At 39.5% G+C, this 27,497-nt stretch overlaps 1 long non-coding RNA gene across 1 annotated transcript; it reads left to right on the forward strand.

Moving 5' to 3' along the window:
- Nucleotides 1-1,032: 1,032 nt before the first annotated feature.
- On the forward strand, nt 1,033-3,188 carry LOC127559859 (uncharacterized). The gene is made up of 2 exons (XR_007953217.1): nt 1,033-1,225; nt 2,815-3,188. It is a non-coding gene; the product is annotated as an uncharacterized LOC127559859 (long non-coding RNA).
- The last annotated feature ends 24,309 nt before the right edge of the window (nt 3,189-27,497 follow it).

The following is a 27,497-nucleotide window of genomic DNA, read 5'->3' on the forward strand; positions in this document are numbered from 1 at the left end:
GAGTCACATAGCTAGGAAGCATTTGGGTCAAGATTTTAACTCCAGAAGATGTCCTCTCACTTCTGGCCAGGTACTCAATCTATTGTACCATCTAGGAGCTCCATAAATATTTGTTAAACTTAATTAATTTGAAAATCATGAAATACTATGGTGTCAGAAGAACCATAATTGTAAGTAAACAAAAAGTCAATGAAAAAGACATGGGGAAGGCCTAAGTGGCCACATGAGAAATTGTATAAAAGATACCATCTAGGACAGAGATTCTGAACTTTTTTGTGGGTTATGGTCCACTTTAGCAATCAAATGAGGGACCCCTTCTCAGTATCATGTTTTTAAATTAATAAAAGACTTATGATTACAAAGGAAATCAAAGTTTCACAAAAATAAAGATATATTTTTCTCATCTAAGTTCATGGACCCCCTGAAATCTCATGGTCCTCAGGTTAAGAACCCATGACCTAAGATGTGTATGATGGAGGTATAGATTATATGACAAGAAGGAGAAATAATAGGATAGCTGTCCTGCAAGATGGTTATCCTCAAGATGTTCAAGAGAATTAGAGAAAATTTATTATATTAACTACATTGGGTGGTTACTCTGCAGGATAAAGACAGATGTCAGCAAGCATTGTAGTAGATAAGATAAAAACATATTTCATCAGCTATATTAGTTGAGGAAATACCCAAACTGATGAGATCAAAGATCCAGTTGAGTCTTACCATGTTGGGCCCAAAATTAGGGAAAGGAGAGTTCCATATGGATAATTGAGATATAAATACAGAATTAGTGGTTGGGAAGATGTAGAGACACTGGAGAAAACAAACCCCTATGAGAGAAGAAAATGAGAAAGAGGTATTATTCGTCCTATGTGAAAAGGAAGCTCCTTCTCATCTACAATTATTGTGTGCACTTTGAATTGTTTTGCCCATTGGGAGAATTCCCTTCTGACCCAATTCCTTTGTGACCTATAGCACACTGTCTGTTGGATTGTTGCCTGTGGTATAGCCTATAGGTGGGAATAGCTGCCCCAAATGGGTGTCTGATCTCACAGGTCCAGTGCTGTATGAAACCAAGCTAATTAACAATGATATGAAAAGAAGGAATTGAAAGAGAGCAGAATTGGAACAGTATATCCGACTAGACCATATCTAGAGACAGTCACCAAGGCTTCACTATTTGAAATATTAACAGCTTAGAAAAATTCAGCAAGTTTGAATGAGTGAGGTAAAGGAAACCATCCTAAATCCCTTTACAGCTGGGGCAAGAACAATGCACTCTGCTGGGTTTGCACTTTTGGTTTGGTTTGTGGGGCTTCTGCCCCCCTCTTCCTCTTGGCAAGCCTAAATCATTAGGCTGCATCCAGGCAGCAAAACCAAACACGATTAATTTTTCTTTCCTCTGGAATGAAAATCCAGCTGAGATGGGGGGAGGAGAGAAAAGTCTTGAAAGGTGTTTTCACCTTAGCCTGATTCTTATTAGATTGATAGGAATGGATTTGTGCCTCTACCAGCTGGTTATTAAAACCCTCAAGGAATGCAGGGAGAGCAATTTCAGCACAGGGACTCAGCAGGCTAGGGGGACGATTCATAAATAGCTTCTTGTTTGAATTATTCTCAGAAGGAAGGGGGGCAGCGGGAGAGGTGACCCTAGCTTTCAGCTGTCCCGGGAACACAGCCTCCGTGGCCGATGGCTAAGGGGACGGGTGATATGGGGTCGTCAGCATGATAGAAGGAATTCATGGAAGTCTCTCTGGCATATGTAGGGCACGGAAAAAGGGGCCAGCTGTCAGACTGAGGGGGAGGGAAATGTCCCTCCCAGAGCCACGAGGTCTAAATGTACCTATCTGTGTAATGGATCTTCTGGTTATATTGTAAGCTTTTTCAATTCATGGCCTTTGTCCCTTTATTTTCAATGCCCAGCATAATTCTTGGCACACAGTAGGCACTTCATAAGTAGTTACTGATTGAAGAAGACACTTGTGGGCATTTACATGTAACATGGGTGTGCGTCATGTTCTTTTCTTGCCTTTCCTTAATTAACTCAAGTTTTCTGAGAATCGCAGAGCTGATACCTACCTCTTTTATTTCTCAGGGCCCACAATCAGGCTATTTAAGTCTTTGGTACTGTCAAAGGGTTCTACAATCGAGATGGAAATGGTTTTATCAATGGAAATAATATTACATATATTTTATATTTAAATTATATTAAATATATTATGCCATATTCCTTGTTAAGGCCTTGCTTCTAAAACCTCCTGTATGTGTTGTCTCCCTTGGTTAGATGTGGCCTTCTTGAGAGTTTAGGGACTATTTTGCCTTTCTATTTGCTCTGCACACAGTAAAAACTTATGCTATTTTTTTCTATCCATGTGGACAATACTTGCTTATCCTTCAGTATTTTCAGACTTGTGGAATCGCATTCAAATGAACATCAAGAGTCCAAAAGGGCAACCTGAGATTGAATGGTGTGGGAGATGGGATTAGCAGTCATATTGTTTTGCCTGACAGGTGGTAGGATTTTAGAAGTCAACGCTAGATAGGGATGTCTCAGTCCCAGGGTTGGGTTTTTTTTTTTTTTTTTTTTTTTTTTTAGCAGAACCATAATTAGACATTCTGGTGCTTGCATTAAATTCAGTGGGGAGATTAGGGAAAAAGAGAAAGGAAAGGGAGTAGAAAAGGCAGAGGTAGACCTTGAAAGAATTAATCTGGGGGAGGCAGGGGAGAGAACCATGCTGGTAGAAAAGATAGCTCATCCCGTTCTCCTCTTCCATTGATCTATACCAGTCTTTGATTCTATTCCCTTGTTCTCTCCAGGGTCTGCTTCTTCTTACCCATCCCCAGCTCTCTAAGCTCAACAAGAGTTGGAGCTGGCAAGAGATTTCCAGGCACAGGGAAGACTATCACCAGGGAAATGGAGGCCCTGGAATTTGGTGACATCTTGGGCAAAGTTCTGGCCACCCTCCCTAGTTACAGCTCTGCTTTTCACTAATAACAGGAAGAGACTCCTTCTCTCCAGTCACTGCAGGATTGAATGATCCTGTAAGGCCATTCTAGGTATGGCCATCCTGCAAATACTTCTGCTCATCTCTTATGTCAACACTACATTCTCAAATCTACATTTCTAATGAGAGCTCCAAAGACCTCTGCTTATTGTCCAACCTCTATTTAACAGACTTTTCAAAACTCTCCTCAAACTCTTTGATGACAGATTTTTTTGGAGCCTCTGGTTAAGCAACCTGATCTTGTTTTCTACACAGCACACGGATTCCTATCCCTGAATCCTTGCAGATATTATTGCCTAGATTCATACTAATAAGTATTATGCCTGGGGTAAATAGCACAAATGTGCCTTCAATTTAATTGAGAGTGAAAAGTAGCAAAAGCACCTGAGACTACTGTGGGAGGAGGTGGTATAAAAAGGGTCAGGTTGTGACAGATAGCCCAGATGTGGCTGCTGCGGGGTAGAAGTGTATCATCTGGTAGCTTTCTAATTTAATTGATTATTTTGCTAATTAGGTGCAAAGCTCAGTTGTTTCTCTGGTATTAAAAATACCTTAGTACAGTTACATCACTACAGTACATTGAGCATGTGCCAACTGTAGAACCATTACATCACCATATCACACTAAGTATATGTGAACTAGAGAACCATTATATCATCAATCATACTGAGTAAAACCCCTGCTATAAGTATCCTTGCTTCAAGTATACCTTACCCAAAGTTCCCCAATATCTGTGGCCCTTTACAGAAAATCATAACAAAGCTAGAACAAAGTACAAGGTATCAGTATTACTGGTCTCTATTACTATTAGTAATAGTAACAGTTCTATAGGAAAATTTATTTGGAATTGAAACAAACTATGCAATGGATGGAAAGAAATCCAGAGATCAATAATGCCATGGTTTCTTTACTCAAAGATTTGAGTAAGTATACTTGAGAAAGTATTATTTAGAGGGGAAAATGCTTGACTTAGATACATATGAAACCAGGACTCAAATTCCATCTCTGACCATTTCTAGCTACACAATCAACCCTTGGTAAATCATTTAACCAAGTCTCAGTTTCCTCTTGTGCAAAATGTGATAGGATGGAGCTCACAGGTTTTTGGTGAAGATCAAATGAGTAATTCTGGGTATACCAAAAGTCTTAGCGCAGTTGAAAGCTTTTAAGACCACTTCCTCACAGACTTCAGTTCATGTTTTGGGGAGAATTTTTTTGGAATGTGTATGCCAAATGACTGGGGTACCCCAACTCCAAAATGAAACTAGAAAACCCAAAGTCAACTTGAATCTAGATACTGGATAGTTAATATGTTAACTTAGGTAAATTGCAAAATAGAATTTAATAAAACAAACATTTAAATGAAACTGAAAAAAAAATTAACACAGGTTATGCAGTGAATAGAGCATTGGATTAGAGTCAGGAAGACCTAAGTCCCAATTCATCCTCAGAAGTTTCTGAGGATGTGACCCTGCGGAAATCACTTAGTCACACAGTCTCTGCCTCAATTTTTTTGACTGTATGATATGTATCTCCAAGGTGTTTTGAGGCTCAAATGAGATAATATTTGCAAAGTGCTTTACACAGTGCATAGAACATAGTAAGCACTTAATAAATTATGGTTTCCTTCCTTTTTTCTTTCTACTGGAGACAATGCTGGACTCAGCCTCAGGAAGACCTGGATTCCAATACTGACTCAGTCACTTACTGACCGTATGATCACATTCAAATATAATGAATAAAACTTGAACTCTTAGGGTCCCTTTCTGCTCTAAATCTATGATCAAAAATATTTTCAGAAACCATTCCCCAAATTAGTGTATTGCTGTTCTCCAGTTTATGAGCAGTTTCCTTTATTGCAACTGGAGATAGCAATTGGAGATTGGACAGTTCTGCTGGCTCACTTCCTAACTTGTTCCCCAGCCTGCTCTTCCAGCCAGCTCTGGTGATCAGCTTCAGTAATAAGAACCCTTTGTTGTCTCCCACTCCAATCTCTGCTCTACATGGCTCTACTTTTCTTCCCTCTCAAACTAAGGGGCCATCACCAGCTATCCAGACCCATGGCTTGACACTGGACTCAGATGACTCTGTAGGACAGAGTGCGGTTGATGACTTTGCACATCCCGGCCTCATTCAAATCCAATTGATTGCAAGCCAAGACATCCTCCTCCCGATGTTATTGGTCCTCTTCAAGAATGAAGGACAAACAACAATTCTTTAATCATTTTCTTACCATGAAGGTATCCTATTGCCTCCACAACAGTGTCTCATAAATGTAGAGTATGGGTTAGCTCCCTGGAGGGCTTCAGGGTCAGCCAGAGTCAGGATAAATCAAAGTCCTTGGTCTTTAGGGAGAGAAGTGAAGGAGGCAGGCAAGCTGCCACAAGGCTCGCCAAAGATGTATCCTGGATTCTGGAGTCCAGAGTCTCCAGCCTCTCTCCTCCTCATTCTGCCACCAAGTCACTCTCCCTTCTCTCACTCCGTGTTTCCCCCCCAATCCTTGCCTATGATTATCTCACTACCAAACATTCAGCAAGCACCAATAGTGAGGAGAACCATGATCCAAATATATTCTAATAGAGCCATTGTCTCACATTAAATAGGTAATTAGCCTTAAGTGCTCTGCATTCTCAGATTCAAGTACACCTATTCAGAGTTTCAGTCCTCCACATTTCCTACTTTCTTTTGTTTTAGAACATAGGTGGTCTGACCTTCCCTGACTCTCAGAGAGATGAGAACCCTAAAAAGGAGGTGATCAACCCCTCTCCCCCACTCCGATTTCTCAGGAAGGGAGATGAAAACTGTTAAGGGTCATGGCCCCAACTTTCAAGTGGAACAGGCCTTAAGTGACCAGCACTGTCTGTCCACCTGAAATGGTGAAAACTGTGAGCAATGAGGAGTGAGAGCCATGGGTGGGACCCCCTTCCTCCCAGCTCCATCTTGTTCACCCTTACAAGGCTACCTTCAGATTACCTGGGCCGTGCCCTGTGTAATGTCCAAGGCTGGTGGGGGGGCCGCTTACAGGCCCTCTTACAGAAAACACCAAAAAGAAGGTGATCACGCCCCTCAAACTTCTCAGGAAGGGAGATGAAAAACACCAAAGGGAAGTAGGGAGTCAAGCCAGATATTGTTAGCAGGTTTCTGGGCTGAAGGGTCTTACTAGAAACAGGTATACCCAAACCCATCCACATGGGAGATATTACACAAGCACATAGCAATAACGCACTGGCTCTCAGAGTGATGACTCTCCCTACAGCTGGTGCAGGCTCAATATGGTGCAACAAACATAAATTGTACATGCAAGTAATGATATAACAATATGAATCAACATGGTGGTGTAAAAGATTTCCAGAAGTCCTAGAAGGAGGGTATGTAAACAGCAGTCACACATACACCTTCTTCAGCAGCCAAGAGATAATCCAAAACCAATCTGTTGTCCATTGCTTCACGTGTCAGGGAATCCAATGGTCCCTGCAAGTTTTTGAAGTCCTGCAACAGTCTTTTTATTTGTGAGGGAATCCAATGATTCCTGAGGGTTTTCAAGTCCTACAACAGTCTTATCATGTCTTAGGGAAAAAAATGATTCCTGAGGGTTTTGAAGTCCTGCATCAGTCTCACTAACTTGGAATCTCCCCTGGGGTCAGACTGAAGTCTGGGGTTTCTTGGAAAGTTATAGAATGAAAATAAGCCTTGTATTTGGAATCAAAAACCCAAGTTCAAATCTGGGCTTTGATACTTTACAACTGTATGACTATGTGCTCTCTCTTGTTTCCTTGTTTCTACAGTGAAGGTTGGAATAAAATATCTCTAAGTTCCCCTTAAGCTTTAAAAATCTATGATCCTATAAAATATAGTTTCTTACAGGTCATGTGTATTTTTGTTAGGCAACATGTCGGGAAGTCCAGGTTTTTCCTCATCTGAACCCTGTTAAAGTTATATAAATATAAACTATTATAGAGGAGATAAGATAGGTATATAAATGTAACCTTGTAGCTGAAAGCCTATTTGCATAAAAATTTTCTCATTGGTGGAGATTGAGCATTCAACATATAAAGGGTAGAAATGGTGAGAGCTTGAGAGTAGAGAATTCTTCCTCTTTTGGCTTCAGGACAGGAGATAAACAATTCCAGATTCTCTCAAGTTGCTGAAAGGAGAGAAAAACAGTGAAAAAACCAACATGTAGAGCAGCCAAAACTTTGATCATATCCTTATCCCTACTTTACTAGAGATTTCTGGGAATTTTGCCTTTGGGTGAGATCGGGGACTCTCAGTTGAACTGAGTTTTCCTGCTCTTAGTGAGAGAGCTCATTTGTTCTGTAGGTTTTAGTGCATATTCTCATCTGTATCCCTTCTCTGATTTTTGTTTTCTATTGGTTTAAATTAATGGGTTTATTTGATCTTCATTATGTGTATTCTTTGTGTAATTGACATTTGGTGATATATAACCCTCATATGGGGTCATATAATTGAATGTGGGGATTATGAAATTATGATTTATTATCAATAAATGTTTGATTTGTATACTATTTTTATATAGCCATACATTCAAGGTCATGTAAAAATTTCTCAGACCAAAAAGGGTCACAACTAAAAAAAGTTTAAGAAGCCCTGTTCTAGACTAACAAGTAATCCCATTTATCCCATGTCTTCCAGAAATGCTCCTCTATTATCTCCATTCCAACACTTACTTTCACTCTACTGGCTTTTTCCCTCATGCCTACAAATAAGCTCATTAAGAAAACCTCACTTGTTCCTTCCATCCCTGCTATATTACCTTCAGTCTTCTGCCTTCTGTGACTAAACTCCTTGAAAAGGATATCGATTATAGATGTCTCTAATTTCTCTCCTTTCATTCTTTTCTTAAACTCTTATAATCTTGTTTCTGCCTAATCATTCCCCCCCCCCCCCAAATGCTCTTTCCAAGGTTAGTAGTGATTTCTTAATTGAAAATCATCTTTTCTTAACTTTCATTTTCCTTGACCTCTCTGCAGCATTTTGACATTGTTTTTCACATTCCCCTCCTCTTTGGATTTTCAAGGCACTCCATCTCCTAATTTTCTTCCTATATAAATGACTGCTCCTTTTCAGTGCCCTTTCCTGTATCCTCACCTAGAACACTCCCTCTAAGTGTCCCACAGATTGCTGTCCTGGGTCATCTTCTCTTTTCCTTCTGTACTACTTACAGAAAACTCATTTCCTCCTAAACCCTCCCACCTTCTACCTTTACTTTGCATGATCCTCAGACTTGAAACATACTTGTTACCTTCTTCTTCTTCTTCTTCTTCTTCTTCTTCTTCTTCTTCTTCTTCTTCTTCTTCTTCTTCTTCTTCTTCTTCTTCTTCTTCTTCTTCTTCTTCTTCTTCTTCTTCTTCTTCTTCTTCTTCTTCTCCTTTTATTTACAAGTTATATGTATGGGTAATTTTACAGCATTGACAATTGCCAAACCTTTTGTTCCAATTTTTCCCCTCCTTCCCCCCACCCCCTCCCCCAGATGGCAGGATGACCAGTAGATGTTAAATATATTAAAGTATAAATTAGATACACAATAAGTATACATGACCAAACTGTTATTTTGCTGTACAAAAATAATCAGACTCCAAAATATTGTACAATTAGCCTGTGAAGGAGATCCAAAATGCGGGCAGACAAAAATATAAGGATTAGGAATTCAATGTAATGGTTCTTAGTCATCCCCCAGAGTTCTTTCACTGGGTGTAGCTGGTTCAGTTCATTACTGCTCCATTGGAACTGATTTGGTTCATCTCATTGCTGAGGATGGCCAGGTCCATCAGAATTGGTCATCATATAGTATTGTTGTTGAAGTATATTATGATCTTCTGGTCCTGCTTGTTTCACTCAGCATCAGTTCGTATAAGTCTCTCCAGGCCTTTCTGAAATCCTCCTGCTGGTCATTTCTTACCAAACAATAATATTCCATAATATTCATATACATATTCATAATATTCATATATCTATTCAGCCATTCTCCAATTAATGGGCATCCACTCAGTTTCCAGTTTCTGGCCACTACAAACAGGGCTGCCACAAACATTCGTGCACATACAGGTCCTTTTCCCTTCTTTATGATCTCTTTGGGGTATAAGCCCAGTACAAACACTGCTGGATCAAAGGGTATGCACAGTTTGATAACTTTTTGAGCATAGTTCCAAATCGCTCTCCAGAATGGCTGGATGTGTTCACAATTCCACCAACAATGTATCAGTGTCCCTGTTTTCCCACATCCCCTCCAACATTCCGCATTATCTTTCCCTGTCTTTCTAGCCAGTCTGACATACCCTCAACTTCTTATTGTCACTTCCCATACCCATACGTTGGCAAGGCCTGCTGATTTCACTGTTACAGTACCTCTCAATCTCCTCTCCTCTCCTGTGACATTGCCATCACCCCAGTGTAGGTTGTAATCAGGCTTGGACTATTGTGATAGCCTGCTGGTAGGTCTACCTTTTCCCATTCCAATCCTTCAATCAGTCAGTTAACAAACATTTATTAAAAGTCTGCTATATGCCAGGCACTCTGCTAAGCACCAGGGATGAAAATGTGACTAAAAGCAAAACAGTACCTTCTTTCAAGGCACTTTTAATCTAATGAGGGAAGGCAATGCACAAAAAGAAACTGAAAAGTTAGGAGTGGAAGAAAAAACAGAGAGAAGGTACCTTGTCCAGAAGTATGATAGAGAAGATCCAAGAAGTCCTAAAGCAGTGTAGCTGATAGTACATGGGGACAAGCTTGTACCAAGCCATCTTCTCAAATAGATGCCCTGAAGCCCATGGGTTCCAAAGTCATTCTCCTAAAGTGCAGGTCCCATAATATCACTCCCATCCCCCTCAATACCAGGGCATCTGTAATTTGATGCAAGTCAGCTAGGTTGTCAACCCCAACCTGATCAACTAGTCATGAGATCCAGACAATTAGTCTTAATCTTTCTCCCTTTTCCTAATTTTAAAATGTCTCTCAGGGCAGGGGCTGGTTCCCCCCCCTTCCTTTTTATTCATTTTCCTACCACCCAGATCCTGGTTTCATCATCTCATCTCTGCATATTTCAATCACTGCAGCCGCCTGGCTTCTTCCCTCAATCCCATTCTCTGCCAGATTAATTATCTTAAAACAATGTCTTCATCATAACCACTGACAAGTAAGTTTCCTTATCTATATTATCTCTAAGATCTTTTCCAATGTAAATATCATGTTAGTGTTCTACTCTTCTGTTCAAAAATCTTGGATAGCTTCCTATGTTTTATCATTTCAAATCCTAAATCTTTTACCTGCCTATCAAATTCTATCATCCAACTTTACCCCATTTTATTTAACCTCTTTTGCCCTTACTCTCCAGTATGACACTCTAATAACTTAATGTGTCCCAAACTGAGGTCATTATTTTTTCCCCAAACCTCCTTCCTTCCAAACTGCTGTCAAGAGTACCACCAGGCTCTCAGTCTCCTATGTGTTATTTTCATCTTCTCATTATCTCTTATCTATTCTGTTGCCAACACCTGCCAATTTCATCTTTTCAGCATCTTTCTTATAGAGATTTTCTTTCTTGTGATACTGTCACCCCTATGGTGCAAACCCTTATTCCATGTCTGGACTATTGCAATAGCACACCTGCCTCAAGTCTCCCCCAACTCCAATCTGTTCTTCATTTAGCCATAAATGTGATTTTCCAAAAGAGCAGGTCCTATCATGTCGCTCTTCTCAATAAATCCCCACTCAATAAACTCTGGTGGCTCCCAATCATCTCCAGGATCAAATGCAAAATCCTCTGTTTAGTATTAAGCCCTTAATACATAGTCTTCCCCTGACATATTTCATCTTCTTACACTTTCCTCCCCAACATGTACTCTTTGATGACAATGGATTTTTGGCCATTTCACAAACAAGACTCTGTATCTCTCGACTCCTGCTATTTTCTCTGACTGTCCCAATGCCTAGAATGTCCTCCCTTCTCATCTCTGCCAACTGGCTTCCTTCAAGTGCCAACTAAAAGTCCATCTTCTATAGGAAACCTTTCCAAATCCCACTTAATTCTAGGGTTTTACTATTTCCAATTTACGTTGTAGATACCTTTCTCTATATATTTGTTTGCTTGTCATCTCCTCCATCGATGACAAGTTCCTTCATGTCAGGGATTGTCTTTTACTTCTTTTCTATCACTTAACACAGTATCAAGCACATAGCAGGCACTTAATAAATACTCATTGCCTAATAATTCAAGTTTTTCTCACTTTCTCAAACCTATTCAGAGATTTATTGACTGCTGTCAGAGGAGGAAGGAACCCTAGAGTTATCTAGTTCAATTCTTTAGTTTTACTCAGAGGTAGAATGACTTGTTTCTCATAGTTAAGTAGGTAGTTCTATTTGTGTAACCATCATTTCATATTTTTCACTATTTTAGGTTTGCAAAAAATGATAGTTCCTAGAGTGTCTGGGATCATGCTTTTTTTCCTGTATTTTTTTTTTTACTATATTAATTAAAGTCCTACCTGTTTTTCATTATGGCATAAAAGTGACTCTGAGTTTTTGAAGGTGCTGCTTGACATTTTCTCTGACTGCCAGATTGACTGAATATCAGATTCGAACTCAGATCTTCCTGACTCTAGTTCCAAAATTCTTTCCATTGTGCCACCTAGAAAAAAGAGAGAACCGGAACCAGAATGAAAGAGGAATACTATTTCTTCCTACTGAGATTACTTCAAAGTTTGACTTGTATCGACAAGTTTTTGCATGTTGCCTCCTTCATTAGAATGTGACTTCCTTGAGACATGGACTTTGTTTTTTTTATTTTCTTTGCATCCCTAACATTTATCAGAGTACCTGACATACAATAAGATTAATAAATTTGGAACTATGTCCAAATGGCTATAAAACTGTGCCATACCCTTTCATCCAGCAGTGTCACTTCTGGGTCTGCATGCCAAAGAGATCATAAAAGAGGCAAAAGCATACACATGTGCGAAAATGTTTGGAGCAGTTCTTTTTGTAGTGGCAAGGAATTGGAAATTAAGTGGATGTCCATCAGTTGTGGAATGGCTGAATAAGTTATGGTATATGAAGATAATGGAATATTATGATTTTATAAGAAATGCTAAGTAGACTGGTTTCAGAAAAGCCTGGAAAGACTTACATTAACTGATGCTGAATGAAGTGAGCAGAATCAATAGAACATTTTACACAGTAACAGCAAGAGTATGTGATGATGAACTGTGATAGACTTCTCTTCTCAGAAATATAGTGATCCAAGAAAATTCCAATAAACTTGGCAAAATGGTATCTGCATCTAGAGGGAGAACTATGAAGACTGAATGTGGATTGAAGCATACTATTTTTACCTTTTTTTTTCTTTCTTGTGGTTTTTCTCTTTTCTTTCTTTCTTTCTTTTCTTTTTTTTTTTTTTTTACAACATGATTAACATGGAAACATGTTTAAAAGAACTGCACAAATTTAGCCTATATTAGATTGCTTGCTATGTGGGGAAGGAGAAGATAAGGGACGGAGAGAAAAAATTTGGAATTCAGAATTTTATAAAAATGAATGTTGAAAACTAAGTTTACATGTAGTGGAAAAAATAAAATACTATTGCAAAAAAAAAAAAGTTTGTTGAATGAATGACATATAGAGAGATCATCCTGCCTAGTTCTGGGCACATAGTAGTCATGTTAATAATACTTAGGAAGGGAAGGGATTGAAGAATTCATTTAAAGATAGAGGAAATTCCAGTTTCCAAAAGTACTAAACAGCAGAAACTGGTGTTTATGAATAAATTGACCTCATCCGAGGAAACTTGGTACCTGTCCTCACTCAGAAGCTCTTTGGATATATATAGCTTATATCCTACTAGACTGAAAAGTGCTTTGTCCTTGGGAGAAGAGAGACCTGAAATCAAAGAGAAGCAGATTTCTTCGAAATCCCACACACTAAGCATCTCCCCGGGCTAGGATGGGCCTTCTAGGAAACTGGAGCTATGTCCAAAGTGGGCAGAGGCTACCCAGTCTCTCCCTATTCTGGTTTCTTTCTGTGTTTCTGTCTCTTATCACCTAACTTTTTAAAGTTTCCATTTTCTTACTCTGCAAAATGGGAAAATAACTTGTGAGTTATTGTGCACAAAATGTCTTTAAAAGACTTAAAAGACTATCTGGGGACAATTAGATGTCTAAGTGGATAAAGCACCAGCCCTGAGTTCAAATCTGGCCTCAGACACTTAATACTTCCTAGCTGTGTGACCCTGTGCAAGTCACTTAACCCCAATTGCCTCAGAAGGGGAAAAAAGACTATCTACAGAAATGTGCATCATTATTTATGGTCACTGATACATAGTTGTATCATAAGACAAATCTAGAGGGGATCTTATGGACCTAGTCTGAAGCTTCTTAAACTGAGTGAGGGGGGGTGGTCATGATTCCATATGGGGTTGTATACTTGAATGTGGGGGTTGTGAAAAATTTGGCAACAGTAAAAGGTATCAAAGATCCCTTTAAGATTTAATTATTTATGTAAAAATAAATAAGCACATCCATCTCAACATGCAATTTGTTTTCATCTTTAATAAATGGTAAAATTATGCTAATTATATCATTATATCAAAGAATTGTTTTAAAATAAATAAAATATGAATAAATAAGAATAAAATCTTTATGACTTATCAGTAAAAGTCTGATTTTTATACCTACTTACCTGAGATCACGTAAAAATTTTGTGGATGGAAAAGGATAACCAGTACAAAAAAACTTAAAAAACCTTGATCTAATCTACCTCTCCCCCCTCATTTTTACATTTGAGGAAACTGAGGCCCCCAGAAAGGTAGTGAATTATTACAATTCATACCAATAATCAACAAATAGCAAATAGCTGGGCCAGTTACTCAAGATGGCTATTTACAAATCAGATGCTCTTTTAACTATACAGTATTGCTGTTTATTGTGAACTTCCCTGGGAGAACTGGAAACTGGGAAAGGAAATGAGTGGGCATAGAACTGTGTTTCTTGGGTGTGTATGCATATGGGTGTCTCCTGACTTCCTTCCAAGACAAAACAAAACAATTATGGATTATCCATTGGTTTTTATTATCCATTCTATTAATTTGCATTATGATTTGTAGATAGGAAGAGAGATGGGAGTATGGAAGGCAAAGGTACTTATTAACTGTGTAACTCTGGGCTAACCATTTAATCCCTCCTAATTCTGTTTCTTCATCTCACAGACTTGATGTGAGGGTCAGCTGAGTTAAGATATGTAAAGCACTTTGCAAAACTTAAAGCCCTATATAAATGTTCATCATCATCATCATCATCATCATCATCATCATCATCATCATCATCACAGGAGGAACAGATATCTAAGTTACTGAAATGATAGGGCTTATCACTTTCTTCTAGGGATGGCTCAATCAGAATTGTCAGACATCCCGATTCCCATTGCTGGGGCTTCTGCAGCATTTCCCCGCCTCCCTCACTGATCCCCCCAGCTGTTATCATCGTCCCCTCAGTTGGTATCGGCAATGCATTGCCAGAGCCGACTGGGTCTGACTTGGTCTCCATTGCCTGGGTCTGATCACTGCGCTGGGAGCCCGCACCAGCCCGCTCCGTGGCTAAAAGTCCCTTAAGACTCTCAGAGGAACGCCGGGACCAGCCGGAGCTGGGCACGTTAGAAGGGAAGAAAGGGATGGAAGAGGCAGAGAGGCAGATACGGGGCCAGGGGGAAGTTTGAAGGAGAAGCTAGTAGACTTGGGGGGGGGGGGGGGAGAGGGAGGTAATAACGCAAGGGGAAACGTGATCCAAGCTCAGGTGAAGCGGAGGAAAGATCTGGGTGAGTGGAGTGTGGTGGGAAAGGGAAAGGAAGGAAGGGAGGGGGATCGGATTAAAGTTGAGGGTCGACTGTGAAATCAAAAGGCGAGTATTGATTCTCCGCTCCGAGAGGAACTCGGTTCCTAGGGGGAAAGAGATGCTCTGGACGCCGTAGGTGATATTGGTGCGGCGGCGCGGCGGCGGCGGGCAGGCAGGCAGGCTGGCTGACCTTCCAACGTTCCTTCTTTTCCGACCGGCCCAACGGCCCTTTAAATCGTTAAAGTCAAGCTGGCCGGGGCTGAGAGTAGGCGTGAGCGGGCGAGGGATTCCCAACCTGCCGGGCGTGTCTGCCAGGTGCATCTTCATGCAAAGAAGATACAAAGAGGTATTTTTATTCTCTGACGGCTGGCCGCCTTCCCGCCCCACTGGGGAGCTGCTGGGATGGTTCTCGTGATTACAACTGAGTGACCCACGCAGAGGGAACACATTTTCTTTGAAGAGACAGAGACAAGAGACACAGAGAGACAGAGACACACGGAAAGAGACAGAGACAGAGAAGGGAGAGAAAGGGACAGAGACAGAGAAAGAGACAAAGACACACAGAGACAGCCAGAGAGATACAAAGAGACAGAGAAAGAGACAGAGAGACAGAGATACACGGAGAGAGACAGAGACAGGGAAGGGAGAGAAAGGGACAGAGTCAGAGAGAGAAAGACACACAGTCAGAAAGAAACAGAGACAGACAGAGACAGAGAAGGGAGAGAAAGGGACAGAGACAGAGAGAGAGACAAAGACACAGAGAGAGACAGAGAGATACAAAGAGACAGAAAAAGAGACACAGAGACAGAGAGATACAAAGAGACAGAGAAAGAGTCAGAGAGATACAGAGAAAGATACAAAGAGACAGAGAGACAGAGAAGAGGAGAGGAGAGGTAGAGAGGGGGAAAAGGAGAACCGTAGAGAGGGAAGCAAAGACAGAGACAGAGTGATGAAGAGACAGAAAGCAGAGACACACATTCGCTTGCATGCGGGCACACACACACACACACACACACACACACACACACACACACAGAAACACAGAGACAGAAACAGATTTCTCTCTCCAGGGAGTTTGAAGAGCTTCATTACTGAAAGGTTTTCAGAGTGGAGAAAAGGATACCTCTACTCAAACTGTCCATTCATAATCAGTCCTATACAAACACAATTAATGCAACAATCAGATAATAACACAAGTATTCATAGAGTGTATAGAATAGTGGTACAAGGGAAAGAAGAAACAGAAACATACAGAGAGAGAGAGACATACAAGAGAGGGCTTTTCTAAACCCAGGAGACACACAATTCTATCTGGATAAGTAGTATCTTCAGGTCCCCAGTCTGAGGTCATTTGGATCATGGACATTTTGTGTGTGGATTGCATACTTTTCTTTGTGTCAGAAGGTGTGGCTGAAATAGGAAGAGGGATTGATAAGGTCTAGCAGGAGAGGCTATCTCTCTCTCTTTCTCTCTCACACAAACACAAACTCTCTCTCTCTCTTTCTCTCTCTCTCTCTCTCTCTCTCTCTCACACACACACACACACACACACACACACACACACACACACACTAGCCCTAAGACCTGATAAAGGGGACACATAATTAGCAATTAGCCAGAAAAGACCAGATATCTGTAAGATATTGGAAGTGATATTGGATAGATATTAGAAATGACTAGAGATGGGTGAGGTTAGTCTGAGAAAAAGGTACCAGGGTACAATTCCAGTTTACTAGGAAATGACCAGGGAATGCCTAAGACCATCATTGCTCTCTCCCTTCAATCTTGTACACAACCTGACATCCATTCCTGTCATAGTAAACAGTTTCTCAGCTAAACTTCTCAGGAAGTTGCCAAATTTACACATATTTGAAGTTATTCTACCCTGATTAGCATTCCCAGCCAAATAATTACCAATCTTGGTTTGGTTAGTAAAATAATCATGATAAACAGACTTCATCTCACTCACCTTTCCAATGACATTATGAACTCCTCAGCATTTTTAAATTTGGAAGGCTGAAGCTTAGACAAGTGCCTTATAATGCTCAAGGTCACATATTAAATCAGTTGGGAACAAGAACTGACTATTCAATTTCTGGCAATTGTTGTTTATATACAAATTTTGGATTATTCTGGATATGATCCTGCCCTAGGACCTGTAGATAATGGGAAAATTACACTTTAGGACCCTACCATACACACAGAGAGTACATACTTATGGAGAATTAAGTTTTCCAGGTGTTGAGGAGTTGTTGAGCAGCTGCCCTTCCTAAGGAAAATAAATGGGAAGAAGTGGATAGTCAGAGGAATTTAGCTTAAATCTGTTACCCAATGTTTTCAGCATTGAAGCTTATCAGTGGCCAGAAGGAAGCAACCCAGGGCGTTTGAAGAGCCTCATTCCTGGGAGGTTTTCAAAGTGAAGAAAATATACCTCCACTCAAACTCCCCACTCCCAATCTGAAGTCCTATCTAGATACAATAAATGCAATGCTCAGATAATAACATAAACATTCATATAGTATATGGAATAGTGGTGCAAGTAGTGCAAATGAAAGAGTGCTGAACTTCCAATCAAAAGTTCTAGGTTTATCTTTAACACAGATTATATTACTTGCCATCTAGGGGAGGAGGTGGGAGAAGGGGGAAAAATTGGAACACAAGGTTTTGCAAGGGTTAATGTTGAAAAATTATCCATGAATATGTTTTGAAAATAAAAAGCTTTAATAAAAAATTTTTTTTGGAAAAAAAAGTTCTAGGTTTGAGTCATAAATTATTTAGGCCAACTGCTTCATTTTACAAAGGAGGAAATTGAGGTCAGGTATCCAGGACCTTCAAAAACCACCTAATCTTATAGATGAGAAAAGGCATAGAGTATAAGTTCTTTGACAAGGAGACACACACCCATACCCCAGAGGAAAAATTTATGGGAGGTCCCCTGGCTACAGAGACAGCACCCAAAGTTGTCTGGAACAGAACAGGAATTTAATCTTAGGTTATCTAACTCCAGGTCTGGCATCTAACCCTAGGCAGCTTGAAGTTAACATTGCTATTTAGCAAATTTATCATTGATATACTTTCAGGAAGCGTCTCCTAAGGGCAGAGCATTAGGAGAGTCACAAATTTTAAAATGCCACCAACTGTTTTCATGGAACATATCAGCTGGAACATCCCCCAGAAGCAGATTCTTCTCATCGACCTCAGACGAGACATTTGAACTCCCTGAGCTTTTAAATTCCATCCATGTAGTGTGAATTTCTTCCTCCAAGATAGATCAGTAAATCCAAATCTTAAAGAATTGCCTTCACTTACCTATGGTAGGTAGTCAGAGGCAGCTCTCTATCTACATAACCACCCTGCTTCTCTTCCTCATCCATACCAGGTTGCTTAAGCCCAAAGCTTTTTCAGACTTTGCTAACAATTTACAACTCCATGGGAAAGGCTGGAAATGGGGGTAGGCAGGTCAAAGAGACAACTACCAATCTCACACCCTAAGACTTAGCATTCTCTTTATGTCATTCTTTTTTGTAGAGATCAGAAGAGGTTTGGAATTGGAAAACGGGGCCTTCTTGATCCTCAGAAGTACTTGGTAACTATTGAGTGTGTACTTTTATATGGGTAATGAGCTTCAGAGATTAAAAATCGTGAGGTATAAAGAGGAGTATCTTAATAAGTGTGAGGTTCCCTGAAGACCCCAAACTTAATAATCAGGAAGTTGAGGCTAAAAATTAGAAAGTATTGAGCTTTGGGACCCTAGAACCTTAGGAATGTCAGGCATTTGGCACCAGGGACCAGGAATTTTCTTGCTGGAGATGAGAAGCTTTGCAGGCAAGATTTGAGGGAATAAGACAAATGACTACCTCTCGGTAGCAGTCTTCTTCCTTCATCCCTCCCCACCACTCCCAATCACGGATGCCCTGGAGTCTAATATCTTGACTTCTAGCACTAACTGGGACTGCCTTTTGCCTCTCTTCCCCTAGGACTGCCTTTTGCCCCTCTTCCCCTAGGACTGCCTTTTGCCCCTCTTCCCCTAGGACTGCCCTAGGATTGTCTTTAACCCTTCTTCCCCAGTTTCCTTGCTTTGTCTTTTCTTCCCACACTAGCTTGCAAGTTCTTTAGAATTCTCATACTAGAATGTAATCTCCTTAAGAGATACAGTGACTTATTCAGGGTCCTAAAGCTATTATCTGATTCCAGGACCAGCACTCTATCCATTGCGCCTTGTAGCTACCTATATTCACCTGAAACTCAATATACCCAAAACAGAATTCATAATCATTCTTCCCTTACCTATTTCTCCTTCTAATTTTCCTATTCCTATCATTTTTCTAGTTACCCAGGTTTGAAACTTAGGAGTCATCTTCAATTTCGCCCTCTGAGGTCTTGTATCTCTTTTCACTTGTTAGGTGCTTCTTCAATATTTCTTTTGACTCCTCTCTGCTCATAACCACCCTAGTCCAGGCCCCCATCACCTGCAGTCTAAAATATTCTTTTTTTCCATTTCCTATCTTTTTTTTATTATAACTTTTTATTGACTATACATATGCCTGGGTGATTTTTTACAACATTATCCCTTGCACTCACTTCTGTTCCAATTTTTCCCTTCCCTCCCTCCACCCTCTCCTCTAAATGGCAAGCAGTTCTATACATGTTAAATATGTCACAGTGTATCCTAGATACAATATATGTGTGCAGAACCAAACAGTTCTCTTGTTGCACAGGGAGAATTGAATTCAGAAGGTAAAAATAACCTGGGAAAAAAACAAAAATACAAACAGTTCACACTCATTTCCCAGTGTTCCTTCTCTGGGTGTAGCTGATTCTGTCCATCATTAATCAATTGGAACCGAATTAGACCTTCTCTTTGTCGAAGAAATCTGCTTCCATCAGAATACATCCTCATACAGTATCATTGTTGAAGTATATAATGATCTCCTGGTTCTGCTCATTTCATTCAGCATCAGTTCATGTAAGTCTCTCCAAGCCTCTCTATATTCATCCTGTTGGTCATTTCTTACCAAACAATAATATTCCATAACATTCATATACCACAATCTACCCAACCATTCTCTAATTGATGGGCACCCATTCATTTTCCAGTTTCTAGCCACTACAAACAGGGCTGCCACAAACATTTTTGCACATGTGGGTCCCTTTCCCTCCTTTAGTATTTCTTTGGGATATAAGCCCAGAAGTAACACTGCTGGATCAAAGGGTATGCACAGTTTGATAACTTTTTGGGCATAATTCCAGATTGCTCTCCAGGGTGGTTGGATTTGTTCACAACTCCACCAACAATGCATCAGTGTCCCAGTTTTCCCCGCATCCCCTCCAACATTCATCATTTTTTTTCCTGTCATCTTAGCCAATCTGACAGGTGTGTAGTGGTATCTCAGAGTTGTCTTAAGTTGTATTTCTCTAATCAATAATGATTTGGAACACTCTTTCATATGAGTGGTAATAGTTTCAATTTCATCCTCTGAAAATTGTCTGTTCATAAATTGGAGAATGGCTTGATTTCCCTTTAAATTAGAGTCAATTCTCTATGTACTTTGGGAATGAGGCCTTTATCAGAACCTTTAACTGTGAAGATGTTTTCCCAGTTTGTTGCTTCCCTTCTAATCTTGTCTGCATTAGTTTTGTTTGTACAAAGGCTTTTTAATTTGATGTAATCAAAATTTTCTTTTTTGTGGTCAATAATGATCTCTATTCTTCTTTGGTCACAAATTCCTTCCTCCTCCACAAGTCTGAGAGGTAAACTATCCTATGTTCCTCTAATTTATTTATAATCTCGTCATAAATCATGGACCCATTTTGATCTTATCTTGGTATATGGTGTTAAGTGTGGGTCCATGACTAATTTCTGCCATACTAATTTCCAGTTTTCCCAGCAGTTTTTGTCAAATAATGAATTCTTATCCCAAAAGTTGGGATCTTTGGGTTTGTCAAACACTAGATTATTACAGAACTTTCTAATTGATTTTCTTGTATCCAGAATCTTCTCTTTCTAATCTATCTTCCATACCAATGGTCTACAAACCAAACAGTAAGACCACATGCCCCAATATGTGAAAGAGTACCATTCAGATGTAAGTGAAATTGAAGGTTGGAAGGGAGTATGACAGTGAAATATAAGAGTAGCCCTTTCAGTTGTAAATCAAGGAATTCTATACCTTGGAAGGGATTCTGAGACTTCCAGAAACTCTATTTTATGTGAAAAATCTAGTAGAGACAATGATCTTGCCCTCAAAGAATGCCTCACTACCTTTATCTCTAGCCAGTCATTTTTGTAAGAAATTTTGGGAAAGTACTAGAATGATCATCATAAGTAAGTATATGGTCCCTCACTGAGGAAAATCGGCTCTGAATCAGGAAGAATGATTAAATAGGAGAAAATATACCTCTCTTACCTAAGGGGAGTGACAAACTTTAACACTGATGTTCTGAAAGCTCCTGTCATTCCTAGGCTTTCTGTTAGGAACAGTAACATTCTAGATGAAAAGGGAGCTATAACAATGAACAAATGAAAGATCCCCTACCTTCAGTCTGAGATTCTGCTGGTTGATACTATTTTCTTTCAGCTAAGTTGTTATAATGCATTTCTAGGGGACAAGCATTCTAGGAATGTAGAATGGCTTACGCAAAGGAGCAGTGGGAGACCATACCTGAGGGAAAGTAATATAATTACTATGGAAAATTAGTTTTAAAAGTTGTTTGTCCTTCTAGCTGAGGACCAAAATGACCTCTAGATGTTAGGGTCAAGGTAAAACTTGTCAAACTGTGGTGGAGCAAGACTAAAATATGAGCTTGGAAGCCTCTACTACAGGTTGGGCTCCAGTCATCCTGATCTATATTTGGCCTCTGGCTTTGGAGAATAAAGTGAGTTGGATGACTTTCCCTCTCACTTAAACTCAATTCACTTGCACATCATGGCATTTCCTCTGGGATGTCAAGAATCTCCTTGAGAATGAAGGACAAAACAACAATAACAAATAGTCCATAGGAACTTTTGGAGTGGAGATGTTTCTAAATCTGCAAAATCTCAGTTTCTTTTTAGCTGCTGCAATTCTTCTACAGCACCTTTTTTTTTTTTTAAATTTTATTTTATTTAGTAATAACTTTGTATTGACAGAATCCATGCCAGGATAATTTTTACACGACATTATCCCTTGCAATCACTTATGTTTCGTTTTTTCCCCTCCCTCTCTCCTCCCCCCCCCCCCAAGATGGCAAGCAGTCCTATATATGTTAAATATGTTGCAGTATATCCTAGATACAATACATATTTGCAGAACCGAACAGTTCTCCCGCTGCACAGGGAGAATTGGATTCAGAAGGTAAAAATAACTCGGGAAGAAAATCAAAAATGCAAATAGTTCACATTCATTTCCCAGTATTCCTTCTTTGGGTGTAGCTGTTTCTGTCCATCATTTCTCCAGTGAAACTCAGTTAAGTCTCTTTGTCAGAGAAATCCACTTCCATCAGAATACATCCTCATACAATATCGTTGTCGAAGTGTATAATGATCTCCTGGTTCTGCTCATCTCACTTAGCATCAGTCCATGTAGGTCTCTCCAAGCCTCTCTGTATTCATCCTGTACAGCACCTTTTTTGATGAGGTTATGTCATGCTGGATGATCCAGTGCTATTAATTTCCATATCTCAAAGTTCTTTAGAGAGATCTTTAGAGTGCCTTCGTGTCACTTCTTTGGACTAACTATCTATCACTGTCATGGGTGAGTTCCCAATAAAATAGCCTTTTAAGCATGCATACATTTGGTATTCCAACTACATGGCCCAGCCCATTGGAATCAGAATTATGCTCTCTGCAATAAGAGTTGGAATGTTTGGCAATTTAGCTTGAGAAAGGACCTCCTTGTCGGGCACCTTACTAGCCAGGTGAGCTTCAGAACCTTCCTAAAACAATCCAGATGGAAGTGATTCAGTTTCCTGGCATGATACTAGTAGACTGTCCAGGTTTCACAGACATAACAACAATGAGATCGGCATAATGGCTCTGTAGATCTTCATTTTAATAGTTAGTCTAGTACCTTTTCTTCTCCCACACTTTCCTTCAGACCTTCCTAAACACTGAGCTAGCTCTGGCAATTATGTGCATCCAACCTTATTATCCTTGGAAAGTATACTGCCAAGGTTAGTAAACTTATCCAAAAAATCCAAAATTTCTCCATTTGCAGTAACAAATGGTTCTATGTAGGTTCTATGAACCTTCTGTGAAGGTTCTGTGACCTTCATGATGGTGAAGAGCTGACTGGTGAAGAACTTTTGTTTTCTTTGTGTTAATTGTTTTTAATAGCTCTTTATTGACAAAATATATGCATGGGTAATTTTTCAACACTGACCCTTGCAAAAACTTCTGTAACAACTTTTCCTTTCCTTCTCCCCACTTCCCCCAGATGGCAGGTTGACCAATACATGCTAAATATGTTAAAGTATATGTTAAATACAATGTATGTATACATATTTATACAGTTGTCTTGCTACACAAGAAAAATCAGATTTAGAAAAAAGGTAAAAATAACCTGGGAAGAAAAACAAAAAATTCAAGCAAAGTGTGTTAATTGTTAAATGAAAAGTAGCACCAGCCTGATTGTTTCATCTCTCCCTCAAAGGCTGCACTGAGGACCTAATTATCTGCCAACAAAAAGTGTTTTGAAAAATTCTAAACAGAGAAGGCCAATGGAGATTTTGGGTCCTGTAAGGAGCCTAGGAAACTCGCATGACCCCCACCCAGCAATGTATTGCTCATCCAGCAGAAACTGCATGGTTGGTGAGGAGCAAGCCCCCAACTACCCACCTAACTAAGACACTGAGATCTGTGGGTGGTCCATCCAGCCTAGAAACAAGTGATGTCCCACTGCACAGTGACCTTCATGAGATAGTTTAAATGGAACGCCACTGGAAATTGAACAACGGGATTGCACAATGTCTCAATCATGCTTTTGCAACTCTAAGACATAATCCCAGTTTTCAGTCACAAGTATGGAAAGAATATAGTTCAGATTTTAATGCAAACATTAACTTTGCTCTTTGATAATAAATATGACCTTTCTGTCATCTCCACTAGCTCTTACCTTCATACTACTTCTGTTCTTCTTTGTAAAAAGAGGGGAAAAAGAGCATTGTGGTCTAGATTTAAAATAATTTAGATTACTTACATCTTTTGAATTTGAACAGTTAAGATCAGGTTTTTATTGCCTGACATTACAAACAGTGCATCTGTTTTTGTTAGGCATATTGTTAGTTGGAAAATGGAGAGCTCTTGAAAATTATGGGCTATGAGCATGAAAAGCATGAATCCTAGCTCTGCTATTTCGAACAAGCAAGTTAGGCAAGTCATGGAACCTATCTGAATCTCAGTCTCCTCATCTATAAAACAAAAGATCTTTATTAGATGACCTTAAGGTCCCTTCTGAAGGCAGCTAGGTGGCTCAGTGGATAGAGTGCTGAGACAGGAATCAGGAATATCTGAATTTATTTTTTTTCTCTTTTTTTTTTCTTTTTTTAAAAATTTTTTATTTAATAATTACTTTATATTGACACTCGTTTCTGTTCCGATTTTTTTTTCCCCTCCCTCCCTCCACCCCCTCCCCTAGATGGCAAGCAGTCCTTTATATGTTGGATATGTTGCAGTATATCCTAGATACAATATATGTTTGCAGAACCGAACAGTTCTCTTGTTGCATAGGGAGAATTGGATTCAGAAGGTATAAATAACCCGGAAGAAAAACAAAAATGCAGATAGTTCACATTCGTTTCCCAGTGTTCTTTCTTTGGGTGTAGCTGCTTTTGTCCGTCATTTATCAATTGAAACTCAGGTCTCTTTGTCAAAGAAATCCACTTCCATCAAAATATGTCCTCATACAATATCGTTGTCGAAGTGTATAATGATCTCCTGGTTCTGCTCATTTCACTTAGCATCAGTTCATGTAAGTCTCGCCAGTCCTCTCTGTATTCATCCTGCTGGTCATTTCTTACAGAACAATAATATTCCATAACATTCATATACCACAATTTACCCAGCCATTCTCCAATTGATGGGCATCCATTCATTTTCCAGTTTCTGGCCACTACAAACAGGGCTGCTACAAACATTTTGGCACATACAGGTCCCTTTCCCTTCTTTAGTATTTCTTTGGGATATAAGCCCAATAGAAACACTGCTGGATCAAAGGGTATGCACAGTTTGATAATTTTTTGGGCATAATTCCAGATTGCTCTCCAGAATGGTTGGATTCATTCACAACTCCACCAACAATGCATTAGTGTCCCAGTTTTCCCGCATCCCCTCCAACATTCATCATTATTTTTTCCTGTCATCTTAGCCAATCTGACAGGTGTGTAATGGTATCTCAGAGTTGTCTTAATTTGCATTTCTCTGATCAATAATGATTTGGAACACTCTTTCATATGAGTGGTAATAGTTTCAATTTCATCCTCTGAAAATTGTCTGTTCATATCCTTTGAAGGAATATCTGAATTTAAATTTGGCCTTAGCCACTTACAAGCTATGTGGACAAGTCATTTAACCTGTTTGCTGTAATCCACTGGAGAAGGAAATAGCCAATCACTCCAGTATCTTTGTCAAGAAAACCCCATAGACAACAGTATGGACATCCTGTATTCTGGATTTAGGCTAATGATCTCAGAGGAGAGAAAAGATTCAAGATACAGAAGGACTAAAAATTCCAAGAGGATTTTCATCTGGCCTACTTAGATCTTTCAGAGTTCCTCCCAAATCCAGGATTCCTGTCATTTCCAAGTAAGGAATTTAAATTATTTCATAAAAGACAAAAGTTAGACACCAGTCAGGTTATTGAAATGGGTGATCAAGGGATATTAATTATACTTTTGATTACTTTTTTTTCCCAATAGTATTTTATTTTTCCAAATTCATATAAAGATAGCTTTCAATGTTCATTTTTGTAAGACTTTATGTTCTAAATTTTTCTCCTTCCCTTCCCCCCTCACTCCCTCCCTCACCAAGACAGCAAGCAAACATATTAAATATGTGTAGTCCTTTAAAACATATTTCTATAATTGTCATGATATAGATCACTTTTCTTGAAAATTTTCAGAGATATATATATAGGATGAGATGAGAGGGATCATTGCATAGGAGTAGGGGGGTGGATAACATGGTCCTTCCTACTTTTAGGATATAAAGTGTTACCTTAGTATTTCACATTTGAAGGTTAGGACCATATAGAAGGCATGGCAAATATAGTTGTGGACAAATGGACCTCTTCCTTGTGTGACTAGAGTCCTTGGACACAATCATGTTATTAACCTCAATTTTCTTATTTGCAAAACTAAACTATTGGACTGAACAATCCCTTAAAAGTCTTCTTCTTTCTTTCAATGAGTATGGCAACAGAGTTAGGTCCCCTCCCCAAACACAACTTTTCCCTCCTCCTGTCTCTTGCAAAGTCCCTAGGCATTGACTGTTCCTCATGGTAAGAAAGCTTTCCCTCTCTCATCTCCCTCCTTTTGCATCTTCTGCAAGAAGCCTTTCTCAGGGCTTTGCCCTTCCCCTTTGCTAGTGTCTTGCTTCTAAGATTACCTCCCTCTGACATCTTATATCTTATATGTATATAGTTGTTTGCTTGTTTTTTCCCCCATTAGAATATGAGATTCTGGAGGGCAGGGACTGTTTAACTTTCTTTGTATTCAGCTTTACAAATAGTAAGCCTTAGTAAATGAATTCTGGTGATGATGACGATTCTCCTTCCTTTATCCCTTTCTTTGCTCCTGTCTCCCCTCACTTTACTCTCCTGGCCTGACATTCAAAAGCATATTCATTCTGCCCTGGCCCCCCTTCTATTCCCACTCCTAACTAGCTCTGGCCTTGGAACCCCATATGGCTTTCTTTCCTCTCACAATGGTTTGGAAATACAAAGGCATTTCCTGTCCCTGAGAGAATCTAGGGTTGGGTTCTACTAGCTTCCTTTCCTCAGGAGGAGGAGACCCATGTCCAACTTTGAGACCCAGCTTAGAAACATTCAACATGTATTCTTTCAATATTCAATAAACACTTAGCTCCTCCTAGGTGCAGAACATAGACATTGGAGAGCAACAACGTTTTAAAAAGAGGCAGTAGTTTATTTTATAAAAAAGTGGAAAAACACAAATATAAGTCAGTATTAGTATAATATAAACACAATGCAATATACAATATTATGCAATAAATGTATGACGGAGTTGAAAAATAAGATGGATTTGAGGGGAAAGAGCATTATTGCATGGAGATAAAGGAAGCTTCTTCAAAAAGTCGATCTTCAAATTGTGTTTCAAAGGATGGGAAAGAATGCAAAAGAAAAAAAGAAGACAAGGAAGATGTTCAGGGAACAGAAGCAGTATGAGAGAAGGAATGAAAGTAGGAGAGTATAATTAGGTAGTCCATTTAAGCTAATGTACAGTGTATTTGGTGGTGATGGTGGTGTATGTGTGTGGAGATAGTGGAGGGATATAATAATACAGTGTATTCAAAAGTCTTAGTGAAGCTAAAAGTTTTAATAGCACCCTCTCCCATTAAACTTAAATAATTTTAAGCTATTAAAGCTTTAAACTGCACTAAGATACAGTTGGAGATTCTATATGGCACTAGATTCCAAAGGGCCTTCCTTGAATATGAACTTTA

The sequence above is a fragment of the Antechinus flavipes genome, chromosome 4 (assembly GCF_016432865.1).
Source record: "Antechinus flavipes isolate AdamAnt ecotype Samford, QLD, Australia chromosome 4, AdamAnt_v2, whole genome shotgun sequence".
Taxonomy (NCBI): Eukaryota; Metazoa; Chordata; class Mammalia; order Dasyuromorphia; family Dasyuridae; genus Antechinus; species Antechinus flavipes.